Source organism: Equus przewalskii, chromosome 7, assembly GCF_037783145.1.
Source record: "Equus przewalskii isolate Varuska chromosome 7, EquPr2, whole genome shotgun sequence".
Lineage (NCBI taxonomy): Eukaryota > Metazoa > Chordata > Mammalia > Perissodactyla > Equidae > Equus > Equus przewalskii.
Window position 1 is genome coordinate 55,832,353 of NC_091837.1, and position 18,941 is coordinate 55,851,293.

At 36.2% G+C, this 18,941-nt stretch overlaps 1 long non-coding RNA gene across 1 annotated transcript in view; it reads left to right on the forward strand.

The window, feature by feature from the left end:
- Positions 1-2,854: 2,854 nt before the first annotated feature.
- LOC139084924 (uncharacterized) overlaps positions 2,855-18,941 on the forward strand; it is a 32,558-nt gene continuing 16,471 nt past the window's right edge. The window contains exon 1 of the long non-coding RNA XR_011542863.1: positions 2,855-2,920. This is a non-coding gene — a long non-coding RNA (uncharacterized lncRNA). The remainder of the gene's footprint in view (positions 2,921-18,941) is intronic.

Genomic DNA, 18,941 nt, shown 5'->3' on the forward strand with positions numbered 1-18,941 from the left:
ACATTATTATTGGCAAGATGTTTGGCTTTCATTTTGTTGTCTACTTTTATATTTATTGCATTTTGGTCAAGACATAATGCATAGTTTGTTTCTCAATTTTGGGAAATCTGTTCAAGATTATTATAATTCTAATACACAGTTACTTTTGTCTTCTAAAATTCTATAGTTTAAAAAACTATAACATCTATTTTGTGTGCAAATATTTCTTTAATCAAACATTTATGATATCTAAACCTTCTAGAGTTTTATTCACTTCATGTCTATTAATCTGAGAGAGATATTTTTAACTCTCCCACTATGACTGGATTTGTCATGTTTTTGTTGAATATTGTGAGTTTACTTATTTTGTAAGGATCATAACTATTACATTATTTTGAGGAGGAGGGTTCTTTTTATCAAAAAGAAATACCTCTCTTCAATCCTTTTAATGATTTGTGCCTTAAATTCTGAATGTTGTTGATAGAGTTAAACTATTTTCTTTTTGTTAGTATTTGCTAAAATATTTTTTCCTATTTCTTTATTTTCCATCACTTTGTTTTAGACGTGTGTCTAATAAATGAAATATAACTGTATTTTTAATACAAAGAACTAACATACTTTAACCAAACTCTTTTTATTTTCATTGTTAATTTATTTGAACTTATTCCTGCCATCTTATTTCGTGTTTTATATTTATGATATTCTTTTTTTTAACATTTATGTCTATTACTGGCCTGATTACGTTTACTTTGTTCCATTTACTTCACTATATGTATAAAAGTTTTACAGTCTATTTCTAGAATAGTGGTTTGCTTTAAATTTTTAATATGCATGCAGGATTGAATTTTTTAATAGCATTGAGATTTAATCTGTTCTCAGTCTCCCTCATATACTTAGCCTGCCATCTTGAAGCCAGATGTCTTTCCCAGATATGTGAGGTTATGCTTTGCTGAACATTTTGGGGAGGTATATTTCAGTTGTATGTCAGCGATCATCTATGCCTTTAAAATTTCTCTTCTCCAAATCTGCATTTCAGTTCCCAAAGCTTTGCTGAGTCCATACATTCGTTCCTGACCTGGTAAAAATGACAGTGAGATCAGAGGGAAATTTCCCACCAACCTGGTGAGATAGGTACTCAGAGCCAGAATTATAGCAACTAATAAAAAGGAAAGAAAATGAGTAAGTAGCTTGTTCTGCACACAAGTTTTTGGGTTAGTATAATTACTTGCTACATACTTAAAATTCAGCAGGAAAATATTTCAAGAAAAATATATCTTATCTGTAGATTGCATATAAGGAAGACAGTGCAATACCCCTAAAATTCTAAGTAACCCCAACTCAGAGATTTAAGATATATTTACCAAGTACCTATCTGTGCTACAGCTGCTTGTACAGAAATGAACAAAACAGGCATGATCTGCAGACTTTAAGCAACTAAGCACACAAATAAATACACTTGTATCAGGAGGCCCCAGCAGAGACCAAATGTTTAGGGTTTTTACTCCTTTCCATAGAGAGAGATACCAAAAACCACAATAGAATCATGCAAGAAAGGCTTTCCCATCCTAAAGAATAAGTTTAGGGACCTCGGAAGCAATGAACTATTGAATTCAGTTTTCTGGGGATAGTTAAAGTAGTTAGACCTTTTCTGTTCTAAGCATTGACAAAAAATAGTTGTCTTACCTCTAAGGAGTGGACTCCCCAGAGAGAATGTTAAAATATATACAATTCCACATTTTCCATCCTCCTCCCATAACATATGTGTGTTTATCTAAGTTACTGAAGGTGCTCCTTTTCACTAGGGGAGCTGATGCCTGTGCCCGCCTGGGCAAAGATTACTGGATCTAGGTCCCTTGGAAATGTTTGGACTGAAAAACTTCCAAATAAGAGGCTGAAAACAGAAATGAATATAGTTCTATTTAGAGATATCAAATTAGCAAATCATTGCAATATGAAATGGTGACAGGTGGGCCATGCCTTGCATTGATAAAAGATCTGCTTTCCGAATGGGATTATGAAAAGCTGTGAAAACAGGAATCATATATTTGCCGACATGAACAATTAATTAAACTAGCATCATTAGCAAATAATTAAACCAGGAAAACTAAAGCCAAGTTCATTAATCATTTTAAATTAATTATGACAATGATGTTAATAACAATTTAGCGTTTGCATTTGAAAGAACATTTTAGAAAAGAAATATGTGTACATCAGAGACTTAGCAGTAGTGACTCTCAAAAAGAAATATGAATCAGAATTTCTTTGGGAGAGGAGACTGGTTACAAATGTAAATTATTGAGGCCCACCCCCAGAAATTTAAATTTATTAGCTGTGAAAAGGGTCCATGAATCTGAATTTAACAACCTCCCCACTCCTCACACACACACACACACACACACACACACACACACTGCAATATTGTGATTTATAAGAAGTATATATATTTGGTCATTCAGATGACTGAAATATATTTCTCAGACATATTTGGTTTTCATCCTGTTTCTGGCTCACAGCTTCCAAAATCCTTAGAACATGCTGAGCCATAAGAGCAGTGAGAACATCTTTTGTTATAATCTTAGGTCGCTCATACTCAGTTCCTGAAAATGCTTCAGGGCTATAAAGGTGAAACAAGTGTCTTGTTTATGTTAATGAAGGTGACTTTGGACTCCATCCAAGGATGGGGGCTAGTTGCCAGGAGAGCTAGCCATGTGGTTAGAGGATTGGAACTTTCAGTCCTACCCTCCAATTTCCCAGGAGAGGTGGGGGGCTTGAGATTGAATCAATTGCCATTGGTCAATGACTTAGTCAATCATGAAGCCTAATGAAGCCTCCATAAAAACCCAAGAGGAAGCTCATGGGCCTTTTTTTCAGAGACCTTTCACGCTGGGGAACCAGAACATTTTCATGTCCTGCCGTCTTGCCGGGCCCCAAGCTCCATAAGGTCAGAAGTACCTTTGTTCTCAGAAGCTTCTTTGTTTGGGTACCTGGTCCTATGTACCTCTTCATGTGGCTATTGATTCTTTTCCTTTAATATTCTTTGTAATAAATTGGTAATCTAGTGAGTAAATGCATTTTCTTGAGTTCTGTGAGCTGTTCTAGCAAATTAATCAAACCGGAGGTGGGGGTCGTGGGAACCTGATTTACAGCTAGTTGGTGAGAAGTAGAAGTAGCAACCTGGACTTTTGATTGGCGTCCTGAGTTGGAGAGGTTCGTCCAAACGTCCAGTTTACAGTTGGTTGGTCAGAAGCACACGTAATAACCTGGGCTTGTGACTAGCCTCTGCAGTGGAGGGCGGTCATGTGGGACCGAGCCCTTTACTCATAAAATCTGATTCTATCTCCTGGTTGTGAGTGTCAGAATTGAGCTGAATTCTCAGATGCCCTGCTGGCATCTCAGAACTGCCTTTTGGTGTGGGGAAGCCTCCACACACACATTGTAATTGGGTCCAGGAACCCTTTCCCTACACACAGAAATGGTCATTCTGATGCAGGTAATTAATTGGGTAGATAACACTTGAAAAACATCAGTCAAGAAGGAAAACACTGGTAAAAATAAGAATCATTATATTATCTATTGTGGGTTAGCATTTGAACACTTTCGTTATATATATTTTATTTTAAAAGTTATTTTATTGTTAGATAATAAGGTTTAATTATCTATAGATAGTAATATGAAAAAAACTGTAAACTAATAACATTATTACAAAAATACACTAATATAATTAACTTAGGAATTCTAGATCTGCTTTCTAGTAAGATGCTAAAATGGCAGGATAGTTGGCTCCCTTCTCCAAGAGTAACCACAGAGAAACTAGATAGGTAAAACATCAAGAAAAAAAGAAAAGTCTGAAAGTCCTCTAGGGTAATGGAGGAATTGTTTTGCAGTCAAGTGTTTGGGAGGGCATTGATTCTAGACTTTAGCAGGACAGGGTTGACAACTTGGGGTTATTGTGGGAGAGAAAAGTAGAAACAGCATAGCTAGAGTTCTGCTTTTGTTTCTTCCTCACCATTGCCTGGGTAGAGTGTCCGTCCACAGCAGGGGTGATAAAGAATTCTGGTGCAAGTGTCTGCAGGAGGCAGCTCCTGCCAGAGAAATAGAACTTTGGGGTCATCAAATTAGCTAGAGTTCTAAAAATGGAGACTAGTGGAGCATCAATACATGGCACATTTGTTGAATTTTGAAGCAAATGGAGTAGGAGGCAAAGGAGCTATAATGGAAACCAGAGATGAATTGTAGGCAATCTCAGGAAAGAAAGACCTTTCAGGGGAAGTGGCTCCAGTGAATTACCAGGACCAGTGAACTGATGATCTGAAGCCAGTTTTACCAAGGGAGCATTTTACTGCTTTGGGGAGTTGGTGCTATAGGCTGACTGTATACGTTGTTCTGGCTTAGTAGAACAGAGGCCTCTGCAGAGAAAGCTGAGCTTTCAACTAGCACATTGGATTGGAAAGATAAAAGTAGAAAATTGTGGGGTCTCAACGCAGAAGTTGTTTCCTTTTAAACATTTATATAATTCTGAAGCTCTTCAGTGCAGAAAACGAAAAAGTTAAGCCAGAAATCTCTCAAAGGATCACAGATTTTTATGTCATTTTGCAGTGCTGAGAGGACAAAGACTAATAGCAGGAGAAGCCCTGATGAACAGAAGTATACTGTCAGTGAAAAGCCCCAGGTTAGGCCCTAGTGACAGCACAAACCCAGGGTAGCCTACCAAGCCTTTTAACAAATGTCAACCAAGCACCCAACTCTCTCTGCCTAGTATAAAACAGGTAAAATACTCTTGGGGGTATGATAACATCATCAGAAAGAAGCAACAAAAAATTATTAGTTATGCCAAGAGACAAGACAATATGACCAAGCCAAGGAGGAAAAAACAGACTATAATAAAAGATCAAATGTAATCCAGATATTAGAATTAGCAAAGACCTTAAATAATTATAATTAATATACTCGAGAGAATAAAGAAAAGGTTGTAGAAAATATTGAGTTTCATCAGAGACTTGCACAACATGAGGAAAAAATATATAACTGAGATTCCAGAACTTTAAATATAATATCTGAAACTAGAAATTTATTTAATAGATTTAACGGCAGATTAGAAATAGCAGTAGACAGGATTAGCAAACTGAAGGACAGATCAATGGAAACTCTAAAGCACAAAAAGAAACCTATCAAATGTGTAATAAGAGTCCCAGAAGAAAAGAAGAGAGAGAAAGGATCAGAAACAATACTTGAAAAAGTCATAGCTGAACATCTTCAAAAATCTCCAGGAATTCCTACATATAAATTAAAAAATAACCAATCCTAATCATGTCACAGTAAAACTTCTAGATAGCAATGGAAAAAAGAAAATCTGAAAAGCAGCAAAAGGGGGGAAAAGACACATTACCTTCAAAGGAGGAAGAATAGGACTGATGATGGAAGCTGGAACACAATGCAATGACACAGTTAAAGAACTGAGAAGAAAAACAGCCAACCTACAGTTCTTTATCCAATAAAAATATTCTTTAGTATACCTCTATGAAGGTAGAGAAAAAAAGATTTCAGATAAGCAGAAGCTGCTAGAATATGTTGCTTGCAAACCTGCACTAAAAATATAAAGCAATTAAAATTCTAGAGCTCAGCTATGTGAAGATCTTGGACGTCATCAATCCTGTCCTTACAAGACAAAAGCCTAACCTACTGAAAACCAATGACTTTTCTCAGATTCTTTACAGAATTGGGGTCACAGGGCAAACCATCACCCTGAAATCTGGAGACAGAGGTGAATACAGAGAGTAAGAGCTGAGATCTTACCTGGAGCAGAAGCTGCTGGAGCCAAAATCTGTTGGGAACACAAATGGAAATTATGATAAATTTTGGATGCTGAGTGTGGACTAGCTTCAGAGCGAGAAACTCCTGGAAAGCCCCACACTTTCATGAGTTTTTCCTCCAGGAACCCTGGCAGATTCTAATAGTAAAGATCTAAGAAAAATTCTCTCTTGTTTCTGGCATAGGGAGAGGAAAAGTATCCATTTTGAAATATACCCAGAGCATTCTCCATAAAAAAGATCTACTCTCCAAGGGAAAATACTTTACTAGAGCCTTATCCACACAATGATAAAGGGGTCAATTCTCCAAGAAGACATAACAATCTTTAACCTGCATGCGCCTAACAACAGAATGTCAAAATATGTAATACAAAAACTGACAGAACTGCAAGGAGAAACAGAAAAATTCACTATTACAGTTGAGACTTCAACACCCCTTCATCAGTAATTCCAGCAGTGAAAAAATCAGTAGGGATATAGTTGAATTGAACACACTTTCAATTAACTTGGTCTAATTGACATTTGTAGAGTACTCCATCCAACAACAGCATAATACACATTCTTCTCAAGCTCACATGGAATATTGACCACGATAGACCACATCCTGGGACATAAAACACAGCTTGACAAATTTAATAGAATAGTAATGTTTCAAAGTACGTTCTTAGACCACAATGAAATTAAACTAGCAATAAATAACAGAAAAAATAGATTAAAAAAATACTATGGTGGAGATTAAATAATACTTTTCTAAATAACAGGGGGGCCAAAGAAGTCTCAAGTGAAAATTTTAAATGTTTTGAATTAAAGGAAAATGAAAATATAACTTATCAAAATTTGTGGGATGCAGGGGCCGGCCTGGTGGTACAGCAATTAAGTTTGCACATTCTGCTTCGGCTGCCCAGGGTTCGCCAGTTCAGATCCCAGGTGCAGACCTCCGTACCACTTGTCAAGCCATGCTGTGGCAGGTGTCCCACATATAAAGTAGAAGAAGATGAGCATGGATGTTAGGTCAGGGCCAGTCTTCCTCAGCAAAAAGAGGAGGATTGGCAGTGGATGTTAGCTGAGGGCTAATCTTCCTCAAAAAAAAAGTGGGATGCAGAAAAGCAATTCTTAAAGGGAAATTTATAGCATTGAATGCATATATTAGAGAAGAAAAATATATAAAATAAAAAACCTAAGCTTCTACCTTAGGAAATTAGAGAAAGGAAAGCAATGTAAGCCAAGGCAAGGAATTTAAGCCAAAAGCAAACAGAAGAAAAGAAAAATTAGAGCAGAAATCAATAAAATTGAAAACAAGAAATTGATACAACCTATGAAACCAAAACCTGGTTCTTTGAAAAGATCAATAAAATGTATAAACCTCTAGCCAGATTAACCAAGAAAAAAAATTCTTCAGCGTTAGAAAAATGACCCCAAACAGCCACTTAGAAATGGAGAAGGCAATGAAGAGCAATGAAATAGGTGGATACTTATAAAAGTAAAGACTGTACAAAATAATAATAGTATTGAATTGTGAAATTTAAAATACATGCATAATTAACATGCATGACAACAGTAGGGCAAATGATGAGAGGTGGGTAAATAGAATTCAAGTGTTCTAAGATATAGTATTATCAGGGAATTAATAAAATTAATAATTTTATTATCTGCATTAAATTGTATATCTATTTTCTAAAGTAGAGATCTCTAAAATAACCATTAAAAGAATAGTAAAAGAATGTATAACCAGTTAAAGATGGAAAAATAAAATAAAATATTTTATTAATTCAAAGAAAGACAGGAAAGGATAGAAAAAGGAACATAAAGAGGTCTGTCACATGTAAAGCAAATTGCAAAATGGTAGATATTGACTGAAGCACACCAATAATTAAATTTAAGTGAAACAAATATTTCAATAAAAGAGTAAGAATAGCAGACTCAATTTTAACAAAATAACATGGCAATTAGAAGTGATACATCATAAATTCTATGACACAGAACATTTGAAAGTAAAGGCATGAGAAGCATTACCAGAATTACTTGGGGACATTTGATAATGATAAGGAGACAATGCATCAGATAGACAAAAAAAAATCCTGTCTATGTGTGCACAATTACATATTTAAATATGCATCAAACAAAACCTAACAAAACTAAATGGTGCTCTAAACAAATCTACAACCATATTGGAAGATTTAAATACGCCTCCTTCAATAGCTAATAGAACAACGTAAGAGTCATCCCTCTTAATTTTTCTACTCAAAAGACAAAACTTGAAACCCTAATGAGAAAAGTTTTCCCAAATGAAGAGTGATTATTTGTGGTTTTCTGACATTTGGACCTCTGCAATCACAGACCATATCTTTTCTACTCCCTTGGAACTTACAGGGCTTTATAATATGAGATCTGACCTACCATACTCATTATCTGACAGGATATCTGATACCTCCCAGAGGAAATTTCCTCACACAATGAAATAACAAGATATTTGAGAACAACTATTTGCAAAGAAAAAGAATGTACGACATAAAAGTACTTCAGAAATAGAAGCTTTAGAACAAACAAATCAAAAATTTTAAATAAATCTAACAAATTAAGTATATTAAAAGATAAGATATCTTTAATATAAACTAGAATACAAACACATTAAAAGAACAAACAGGAAAAACAATTTGAAAATCAGATAGCTGATATAAAGGGCACAATGGTTATACTGATATGAATTGATATAACTGAGGGAGAAATTAGGAATTGGAAGACCTGGTTGAGCAACTACCCAGAAGGAAGAAGTAAAAGATAAAGAAAAAGAAAAAAAAGTTAAATATTGAGATATGAAAAAATAATAAAAATAGAATTAAAAAATTATGAATAATAGAACCCCAAGAAGGAGAGCATAACAGAAATTGAAAGGAGAAAATTTCTTTTTTTAAATAATGGAGAAACATTTCCTGGAATTAGAAAATAAATGAAACAATTCATATTGCAAGAGTTCCTGGAGTATTAAAGAAGAGAAATTAGTGGGAAAAAACACCTGGGAATTAAGTATATCAAAGACAACAAGAAACCTCTAAAAGCTTCATATAGGAGCAGATCAAGGAAAGTGATCAGATCAACAACACATTTTTCAACAACATCACTGGAAGCAGTATGAAGATGGAATAGTATTTTTTTTTAAAGATTTTATTTTTTTCCTTTTTCTCCCCAAGGTCCCCTGGTACATAGTTGTATATTCTTCGTTGTGGGTCCTTCTAGTTGTGGCATGTGGGACGCTGCCTCAGCATGGTTTGATGACCAGTGCCATGTCCACGCCCAGGATTCGAACCAATGAAACACTGGGGCCGCCTGCAGCAGAGCGCGCGAACTCAACCTCTCAGCCACGGGGCCAGCCCCTGGAATAGTATTTTGAAGATATCGAAGGAAAGAAATTTGGACATGGATGCTTAGACCCAACCAGACTAATTCAAATATTACAGCATGACAAAAAGGATTCACATGAATTCAAATCCTTAGCTTTTCCCCAAAAATACTCACTGAGAAGAGTTTCAGATATTTTTTTAATAGCATTTAATAAAAAACATTTTTATTTTTCAATAAATATATGAGATGCTACAAGAAATATGAAAAAGAGATTAAGCGTGTCAATAAAGCTTGTTTTCTTTAAAAACACAGTGAACTTCAGAGAAAAGAAAATATATACATCTTACCCAGAATTAAAATCTAGATTACAAACTGAAAAGGAAGAAGGGAGCATGTGGCAGAGTGAAGGGAAAGTATTGTAAATCTATCATCTTGTTCAAGCTGAGAGATACAGACAACAGTTGAAGACAATAAGTAAAAAAAGTTTTAAAATAGACATAGAAAACATGGAATAAGATAATAAACCAAAATATTAGAATTAGTTACAAATACATTATGAAATAAACTAAACGTAAATTTTCTAAACTCACTATTCAAACCACCTTTTCAGATTGGATTAAAAAAGAGCAAAATCAGGGGCAAGCTCAGTGACGTAAAGTGCTTAAGTTCGTGTGCTCCGCTTAGGCAGCCCTGGGTTCTCAGATTCAGATCCCAGGCTGGCCAGGCACTGCTCATCAAGCCACACTGTGGTGGCATCCCACATAAAATAGAGGAAGATTGGCACAGATGTTAGCTCAGCAACAATCTTCTTCAAGCAAAAAGAGGAAGATTGGCAATAGATGTTAGCTCAGGGCCAGTCTTCCTCATACACATACACCCCCACTCCCTCACATATACACACATGAAGAGCAAAGTCAAGATACATATCATTTACAAGAGAGAGTTCTAAAGAATAAAGGCATGCAAAGACTGAGACTTAAAAATTTGAAAGCATTCTATCAGACGAATGTAAGCAACCAAAAGAAATCTGGTTTAGGTAAATGGCTATTAGAAAATTGTACTTAAAACCTACTGACATATACAACCAATGTATAACTTATCTTGGTATGTCCCACTATGGCCCCATCTTCTTGCCCAGACACGTTTCTGATCTGTGACACAGGGAAGGGTGACCAAAACAGTGGCAGGCAGTCTGACGGAGCAGAGCAGAGGTAGCTGGAAATCTGCAAGACATTGTAATGAAGAGGAGGGAACTGTGCAGAAAAAGGACCCTAGAAACCCTCAAGTCTGTTCAAAGAATGATCAAGAAGGTGTAAGCTGAATATTTCACAAAGCTCACACAGAGCTGGACACGTGTATTCCAATCAGTCAGAATAGAGAATCTGTGCAGAACACCCGAGGCATTCAGAAGAGGCCCCTGCAAGGGCATATATCAGTAGAGGGCTAAATTTCAGAGGAAAAGCACTATAAATGCACAATAAAAGTCTTAAAAACAAGCTTCCAATGAAAAAATAGAAAATCTGAATAGCCCTATGTCGCTTTAAAAAATTGAGTTTACAGGTGAAAAGCCTTTCACAAGAAGACTCTGTAGATGGTTTCAGTGATAAATTCTACAAAACATTTCATGAGGAATAATACCATTCTTATACAAAACCTTTCAGAAATTAGAGGAAGGAGGAACACATGCCAACTCACTTAATGAGAAAGCATTGCCCTGATACAAAAACTAGAAAACTATATTACAAAAGTAAAAGTTAACTTACAGGCCAATTGCCTTGATTGATATTTAAAGATCACTGCCCCAAAACAATATTTTATATTGTTTCTTTGCTAAATATCCAGATTTGATGTCCTCAGGGCAATGCACCATTGTAAGATTCTGGGTGGGTGAAGGGCAGGTGAGAAAGAAAAATCAACATGATTTTAGGAAATGGCATATATGGAAGTTCATGATCAGGAAATTGATATCTTTAAAATTTGTGTTACCTCTGATGTACTAATCTTGTAATGCTAAGCTGGATTGCTAATAATATTTTCCAAGTATCTGCTCTGTTGCCTGAACGGGATTTAAACAGAGGGGTAGACCTAGTCTCCTAGAACTCTACTCTGCTCTGCCTTTTATTTAGTTTATAATTGTGTTTTATCGACCTTTCATTTCAACTAGATTGTTTTTATTCACCAGCATAATTATCCCCAAGAAAATTTGACTTAAGAAATCTCCATTATAATTTTTTCTTCAAATATTTATTGTAGTCGTGGTTAGTTCCCTTAGGCATGAGCATTCTGTCCCCTTCTGATGAGCCGACTATCTGATCGTGTTGTTAGAATCTTGTAGCATCTGCCTCTGATAAAAGTTTCATGCAAAGTACTTACCACAGTTCTTTAAGGATAGGGAAGTGGGACTTTACCAATTCAAAAAGAATAGGTTGTTTAGTATTTTTATGCTTGCCTGCTAATAAATAGTTAATTGTGGCTTAATTTGTCTGAAAATTGATTTTATTATAGCATACAATCTAGGAGAAAATTGTTGGGGAGGTCCCTAGAGCCCTCACCTACCTCAGATTGTTGAAGAATTCAATGATAGGTGGACAAACGGGCTTGGATCAGCTCAAGTGACAAGAAGACCTCTTTAACATGAGGGTTACGAAATCTTACTTCTTACCCCTTTCTTCCTTCTCCCTTGTATTTCTTCTCTCTTCCCATAAGACAGATATTCTAATATATGCATATAGAAATTCCAATGTACTTAATCCCCCTTCAATAGGTTCTTAATGATTTTTTCAGCTGTAACAACTTCCTGAAAAATATGGCACTTTGATCATTCAAAGCTGGAGCACCTCTTCCGGCAATGCTACAGTGGCCTAAAAAATGTACCAACATTTTTAAATAATTTAAATTTTAAAATATTTAAGCATGAGGAAAATCAATTTTTAAATGTTGGTTAATCGCATTGATTTTTCAGTACCTCACGCATAGCGATTCTTTTCCTTCAAGTAGAAATCAAGTTCATTTCTTTACATAAAGGCACACACTACATCTATTTCTTCTTTGAAACTGCAACCTTAGCTGCCAGCTAAGTTCCTTGGGGGTTTTAAAAACATCAATCAGTTTCACAGCAGGAGCGAAAGCACTTTCTGAGAGAACAACCTCAGCTTAAAGAAGAATAGGCTTTGTCATTTTTTGAAGGCATACGTTGAGTTAAATTTAAGAAATTGCAAGAAACAGCTTTTCACTCACATCTGACTTTATTTGAGGAGAAAAAAAACCAGATTAGGCAAAGTGACTAAACACTTTTCATTCCCAGTTATGTCTCGGGACTGCGAACAGTGAACTCTGGTGATAGCCACTGGGAAGATTGGGCCTGGGGGCATGCCACTCCAATCCTACAGAAAAAGACTTCGTGTCACAATGCTAAGACAAAAGTACTTTATGATTCCTACTTCTCCCTGAGTGGAAACGTATTTCAGCCTCAGGTTGGACTCTTGACAGAAAAGGACCTCTAAAAATCTCAAGTGAAAGCACTGGCTTTTAGTTTATACAACTTGTGTTTTACTTATCTTTCACTTGAACGAGATCGTTTTTACTCACAAATATAATAAACACACACAAGATCTCCATTATAATTTTATCTTTAAATATTTATTACAGTTATCATTAGTTTGTTTAGGCAGAATGTGGTAGTGACTCAATTGTATCTTCTTGGTATTTTAAAGGAAAATAGAGTTTTTTAAAAGAAGGATGATAATTTGACATATCTAATAAAGCTTGGTTCAGAGTAACTTGGTTTTTACCAGTATTTTAAATAGGATGACTTGCTTCGCTATGTCATTGTCACAATATTTTGAGCAATATGCAGAAGAATCAAGGGGACACTTTTAGTCAATTAAGATAAATGTAAAAATGTGCTATTGAATAAAGCTTGTTCATTTTTTACTGTTTTTTCTTTCACAGCTATGAAAGAAACTACCATGCTATATAACAACTGAGCTATTGCTGTTTCAAAAGTTTATAAATCTGTGTGCAAAAATGCATTCATTTGTGTGGCTAAAATACGAAATAATTATTTGATAATTAACATTTAATTTCACCCAGAGTTGTTTTAAATAAACCACAGATAATTACCTCTGAAAAACCTGTAACACTTAGAAGCAAAGAAGAATGCTTTATTTCTTCTGTAATTTTAACTAGCTTTTATGTCTGAAAATGGGGAAAACAGCACCAATTGTGAAGATAGGTTAATGTTAATAAAATCATTTGAAACCCTCATTTTTAGGTTTATTGTATAAATATAAACGTATGACTAATGAGAACTCGTGTACTTTGAAAGAACAACTTGAGACTTTCCATTCTTTCTTGCAGATGTGTGCTCATGTTATTTGTCTTGCATTATTTGTTCTGACTGGCTCTGGTCTTTGAAATTATCCATTTTATCCAGAATTTATTTGTGAGAATTATCTTTAAAATTCAAATGTGCTATTATTGCTGTCATTTATTTAAATAGTTTACTTTTTCCATTAACAAGGAAAATATTGACTGAATTGGAAATAAAATAGCCTGATGATGAGTGGAGAGCCAGTGGGGAAGGGCAGCAGGAAGTGTGAACACTGTCAAGGAGGAGAAAGCATTAGTTGAGCATCGATACGAAACAGTTCAGGCCACTTGATTTTTAACCCTCACAGATACGTTGTCAGGTAATTATCATTTTCCAGTTTTTACAAAATAAGGGAACTGGAGATCAAGATTAATTAACTTGCCCAGATCAGTTCATCAATGCAGAGCTATGGCATGCAAAGCCAGGTCCGGCTGACTCCGAGGCCTATGAGATGACTAAATACAATGCTTTGATCCTTCTGCAGAGTCCTGTAGAGCTGATCAAGGACAATCTCCAGAAGAAATTGTGAAGGGGACAAAACTTTGATTTAATGTCTCAAGGATTTTTAATGCTTCATTTCCTATACCATGTCCCACATGCAGACATAGCCATTCTCACATTCACCCCAGGAGCCATCAGTAATGCGTTCCCAGTCCCTCCCACTTCTTCCTGCCCTGTTTTTCACTATTCATTCATCTAACTGGTCATTCATTCATGTATGCATTCATTCACGAAATACTCAGTGTTTACTATGTGCTAGGCACTGTTTTGGCCCTGAGACTACAAGTGAACCAGAGGAACCCATCCTTGTCTTCGTGGAATTACCATCTAATAGCATGTGAGAACAACCGTATGGAGATACTCTAATTGCACAAATAATAAATTACAATCACCCCCATTCTCCGCATCTCCATCATTAACTCCAGTCAATGTTATCTCTCAGGAAATCATCTGAAAACTCAAGTAAAATGTAAATCTGTGCATTGTATCCTGCCACATTCTCACAAGAGTCCAGATACCAATTGAAAGGTGCCAAGGGGAAGGGGGAAGGAGAACACATGACGAGTCTCTAGAATAGGACAAGAAAGGCCGTACTAATCAATGGAGCAAAAAGAGATGGAAAATGCACAGCTGAAAGAAAAACGCAGGTGTAGAGAGAGCCTAGAGAAGTGGATTACGGAGAGTCCTGATTTGCAAAATGAGCTGTGTACCATCTGTCTCTCTGCAAGACTCTAAGCCCCTTGAAAGAGGAAGTGGGCCTTATTTACTATTTATTTGTGCATCGTCGCTGTGTCACCTAGCATTCTGTTTGCACAGAGTATGTATTCTTTAATATTTGTTGAATGAAGAACAAGGAAGGGAGAAACCCAAGGTATTGGCCTAATCTGACTTAGTAATATTAAATACTAGTGATAACTTAACGGCAAGTTGTTAAGTACATATAACTCCATGCCTTCTGAATCCCACCGGACAAGTGAGTTGAGGGATCTGCTTGTGGCTTTCAATTCTTTGGCCCATTTTCTGTGATAATCATAAAGTCCATGTATTAGCCTGTGCTAAGACATTTTAGCTGTGGACTCAGCTGAGGACCATGAATGTCTATAATGTGTAATTTTCCTAAAGCCTATGATTGACACAGTAGTCTCTTGACTTACCCTCATCCCTCAAACCGTCCATGTGTCCAGCTGGATATTGTGCATTTAAATCAGGCTGACCCACTCAAGGGCCTGTTGGAAGTAATCCCTTTGGTATGCTTCTCTTTCCAACAGCCCCTTCCCTGCACCAATCCAGCGCCCCCCTGATTTCTGACATTTTGATTTGGTCTCTTGTATCTAGCCCCATGCTCAAACATTCCTCAGGACAGAATTCAATTCTCATCCGTGGACCTCAGTACTCTCTAGGTCAGTGCTTGAGATCGCCTTTCAGTTCTTCCTGCTCTTGGTTGGCTTGGATAACCATTCATGTAACCCAACCCCTCTTCCCGGAACTGCATTTCAGCCAGCGTGACCTGATATCCTGCTCAGGCCTACTCTAACTCCTCGGGAAGAGGAATTAAACTCTCACGTGCCTAGGACTCTGAATTTCCTGCCTACGTGGATGAACAGCTTGAAGCTTGAATTTAGGTTGGATTCCACAGTTGAACTCTCTCACCATGGATTAAGCTCATCCCTGCCTTTGTACTCAAATGCACACTTTGTTATCTTTTCACCCCTTTTTCTCCTCAGGTTTGGCTTATCCATTAGGTCAGCTTGGAAACAGGTGTCTTACTTTTCTCAGAATTTTTCACCACCATGGAGTCCTTCTGCTTCTTAAACTCTATGCCTTAACATCCTATGAAAATATCTGCAGAACCAATTAACTCTCAAATTGGGTAGAATATAGTTGGCCAATAGGATTTGCTATGCCTAAGACTTTCACGCTTCCCTCGTCTATCTAGCATTATTCAAGGAAACCTCAAATCATCCAGAACAACACCACCTTTAGACTATCTCTCAATTCTGAAGAGTCAACCCAACCCTCCCAGGAAAAATCTAGCAAAAGCTGTGGAGTAGGTTTTACCATTTTAGAAAAATATGAAGATGAGGCTTCAGCCCTAGAAAAGTGCCTGAGTACTGGAGGAAATACTAGAAGCCCGTGCTGCCTCTTCTCTCAGATGGTGTCCTGGGATTCTCGGATTTAAAAAGAACATAGCAGAAATGCCAGAAATGATCTCTTTCATGACTCTGAGTATTTGTGAGTCGAATGTTGGCCTGAATGTCTCTACACATCTTCGTTATCACTTTCTCTCCGAGTGTTCAGGAAATGGAAAAGAATTGACTCAGTTCAGCTGTCACTTATATCAGTGAGGCTAGTACACATTTATCCTGGTGCAAAAAGGTCTTCTAGTTCCAAGTGGCACTAGAATTAAGATATCTGAATACTTGCTTACCTGAAGGAATTGTTTCAATTTAAGACATATTTGCTTAAAAGAAAAAATAATAGATACAAGTAAGTTTATCCATGGGAATCTTTTATTTTGAATTCCACAATATTCTTGTGCCAGAGCATGTGACCATTTCTTCAATATATATCTAAATACATATATTTCTTTATTGCCTAAGGGGAATGTCATGTCTCTTTTTCCATTGAATAAATGCATATTTAGTTGTGTTTATAGGAGAATAGAAGAACATTTGGGCAGAAAAAAAGGAGGGTACTCAAGGGCAAGTGTGACTTTCTGACCTGAGATTTATGGTCTCTCCTTGATTTGGTGACAGTTATGCACGTAAATCTTTGTGCACTAAGAAGCGAATCTGTTCCCTATGCTCTGTGTTAGGTGGGGGAAAAGAGAGCTCAGCAAGAACAGATGTGACCATTCGTTACCCAATGAAAACAAGTAATTGCCATGGCAACTAGAGAATATCATGTGGGACACAAACTGACCTCTAAGACTCAGAGTGCTTTATGCCATAGGAATTGCATCTGTATACTCTCTGCTTGCGATGTAGATTTCCTTCCTATGTGAGAGTACTACAGTGTTAAAATAATTTCGTTCTTTCTCCCTGTAATACCCTTGAGTTTTATTTTGATCCAAAATTGAATAAACAGGAAAGAAAGTATAGTCCTTGATGTTAGAACTACAAAATGTACTATTAAGAGAGGAAAATAAATGGTGAACTACCATGAAAAGATGAAAGGATTCCTACTTACAAACAGCTCAGGGAATAAAAAGCTCAGGTTATGTTTGAGCTGTCCCTCAAAATAGCTACACACTGACCCAAAGCTGTATCCTTAGTCCTATTTGTTTAATCCCCGTACCAACCGCAGGTTCTTTCAGGTGGAAAAGTAATGACAAAACTGAATGGATAAATTAATTCCTGGAACAAATGGATGTGTATGTATAACGTAGATACATTAAAGGTAAAAGTAAGTAATTAAGCATTTACAACGTTTAGTACTTCTCTAGTTACAAGAATTTGTTGTAAGCATATGGCTCAAACAGGATAATTATAGTGTGATTACTCTGGGGTTAGCAATCACCAAATTACAAACAATACCCAAAACTTAACTTTTGTGTGCGGAAAGCTGGGATTAGTTCAGCCTTCACTGGCGAATTTCTCTGAATGTGAGAACAGTTTTCTAGGAGTTAAAATTGGTAAAACTTCTGCAAGTTAGATTCATTTCCATTCCCTGCCACCTGCTGAGTGGAGTCCCCAGGAAGAGCAGCGTGTGTGGTGGATGTGCGGGCTTGCCCTTCTCTTTAACTCACTGGTTTAAAGAGGCTAATTTAATCATGTTCTTACCTTCCTGCATTACAAAGGAAGTTGCTATTATCTAAAATCTGAGTACTGACTGCCTAATGTTACTCATTGCTGGAAGGAAAGGAAACATGCTAGTTAGGAATACTGTTAACTTTAATTCTGAAAAGCGAAATACATCTATTTGCTCCTGGAGCTGCTTTGATTGTGGTTCAGTAGAAATGGCCCTGAATTAGAGTAAATAGCTATTGATTCTGGCTGCATGTCCTCCGTGGGTACTGGGTCTCAGCCACAACATTCTTTGGATTTTTAGCTCTATCATGTGTAAAGCAAGAAAAAGATTATTTCCAAGGGTCCTTTCAATGCCAAAATGTAGCAACTTTGTGAAACTAGTCTTTAATCAGTGACATATAGTTCCATATCTTTTAAGAATTCAAAGTTCATTGATGTCATTCACCAGAGAAGCAAAATAATTATAATGTATTCCTAATAAGGTCATTCTTTCAAATACATTTTTTCCTAAAAATTAAAATACTACTTCTCAACCTGAAAGATAAAATGGAATTATAAGTCAAGGTGAATTGGATCATGAATTATTGATATCATATTTTCATGGTCAATCAGAAGAGATATTATAATCTATATTTTTAATAATTAAAAACAAGTCATATATATAAAATACCATAACCAATGTTAAAAAGATAAGCAACATACTAAAAAATATTTGCAATATAGTAAACAAAGATATTGTTTAAATCTAGAATGTATGAAGAATTCCTGCAGATAAATAAGAAAAGACAAAAGATGCAATAAAACATAAATAAGAGATATGAACAGATAATTTACAAAAGAGAAAGTCTGAACATCAGAAAAAGTGCAACTAAGCATAATGAAATCTCCCACTCATTGTGTTGACAAATGTTAAATCTCTGACATCATTATGTACTGGTCAGTAAGGAAACTGAAACTTGATTCACACCTGATGGGAGTGTACATTGGTATAACTGCTTTGTTCAATGCTTTAACAGAATCTAGCAACATTGAAAATATCCATACCTTACAACCCAACAATTTTCACTATCTACCCTAACAGAAAAATATCTCCCACATGGTCATAAAGAGACATATACAGTACAAAATCGTTCACTCTAAAATTGTTTATAACAGCAAAAAGATGGCTGTCAGGACAGAAATGGGTTAAAAAAA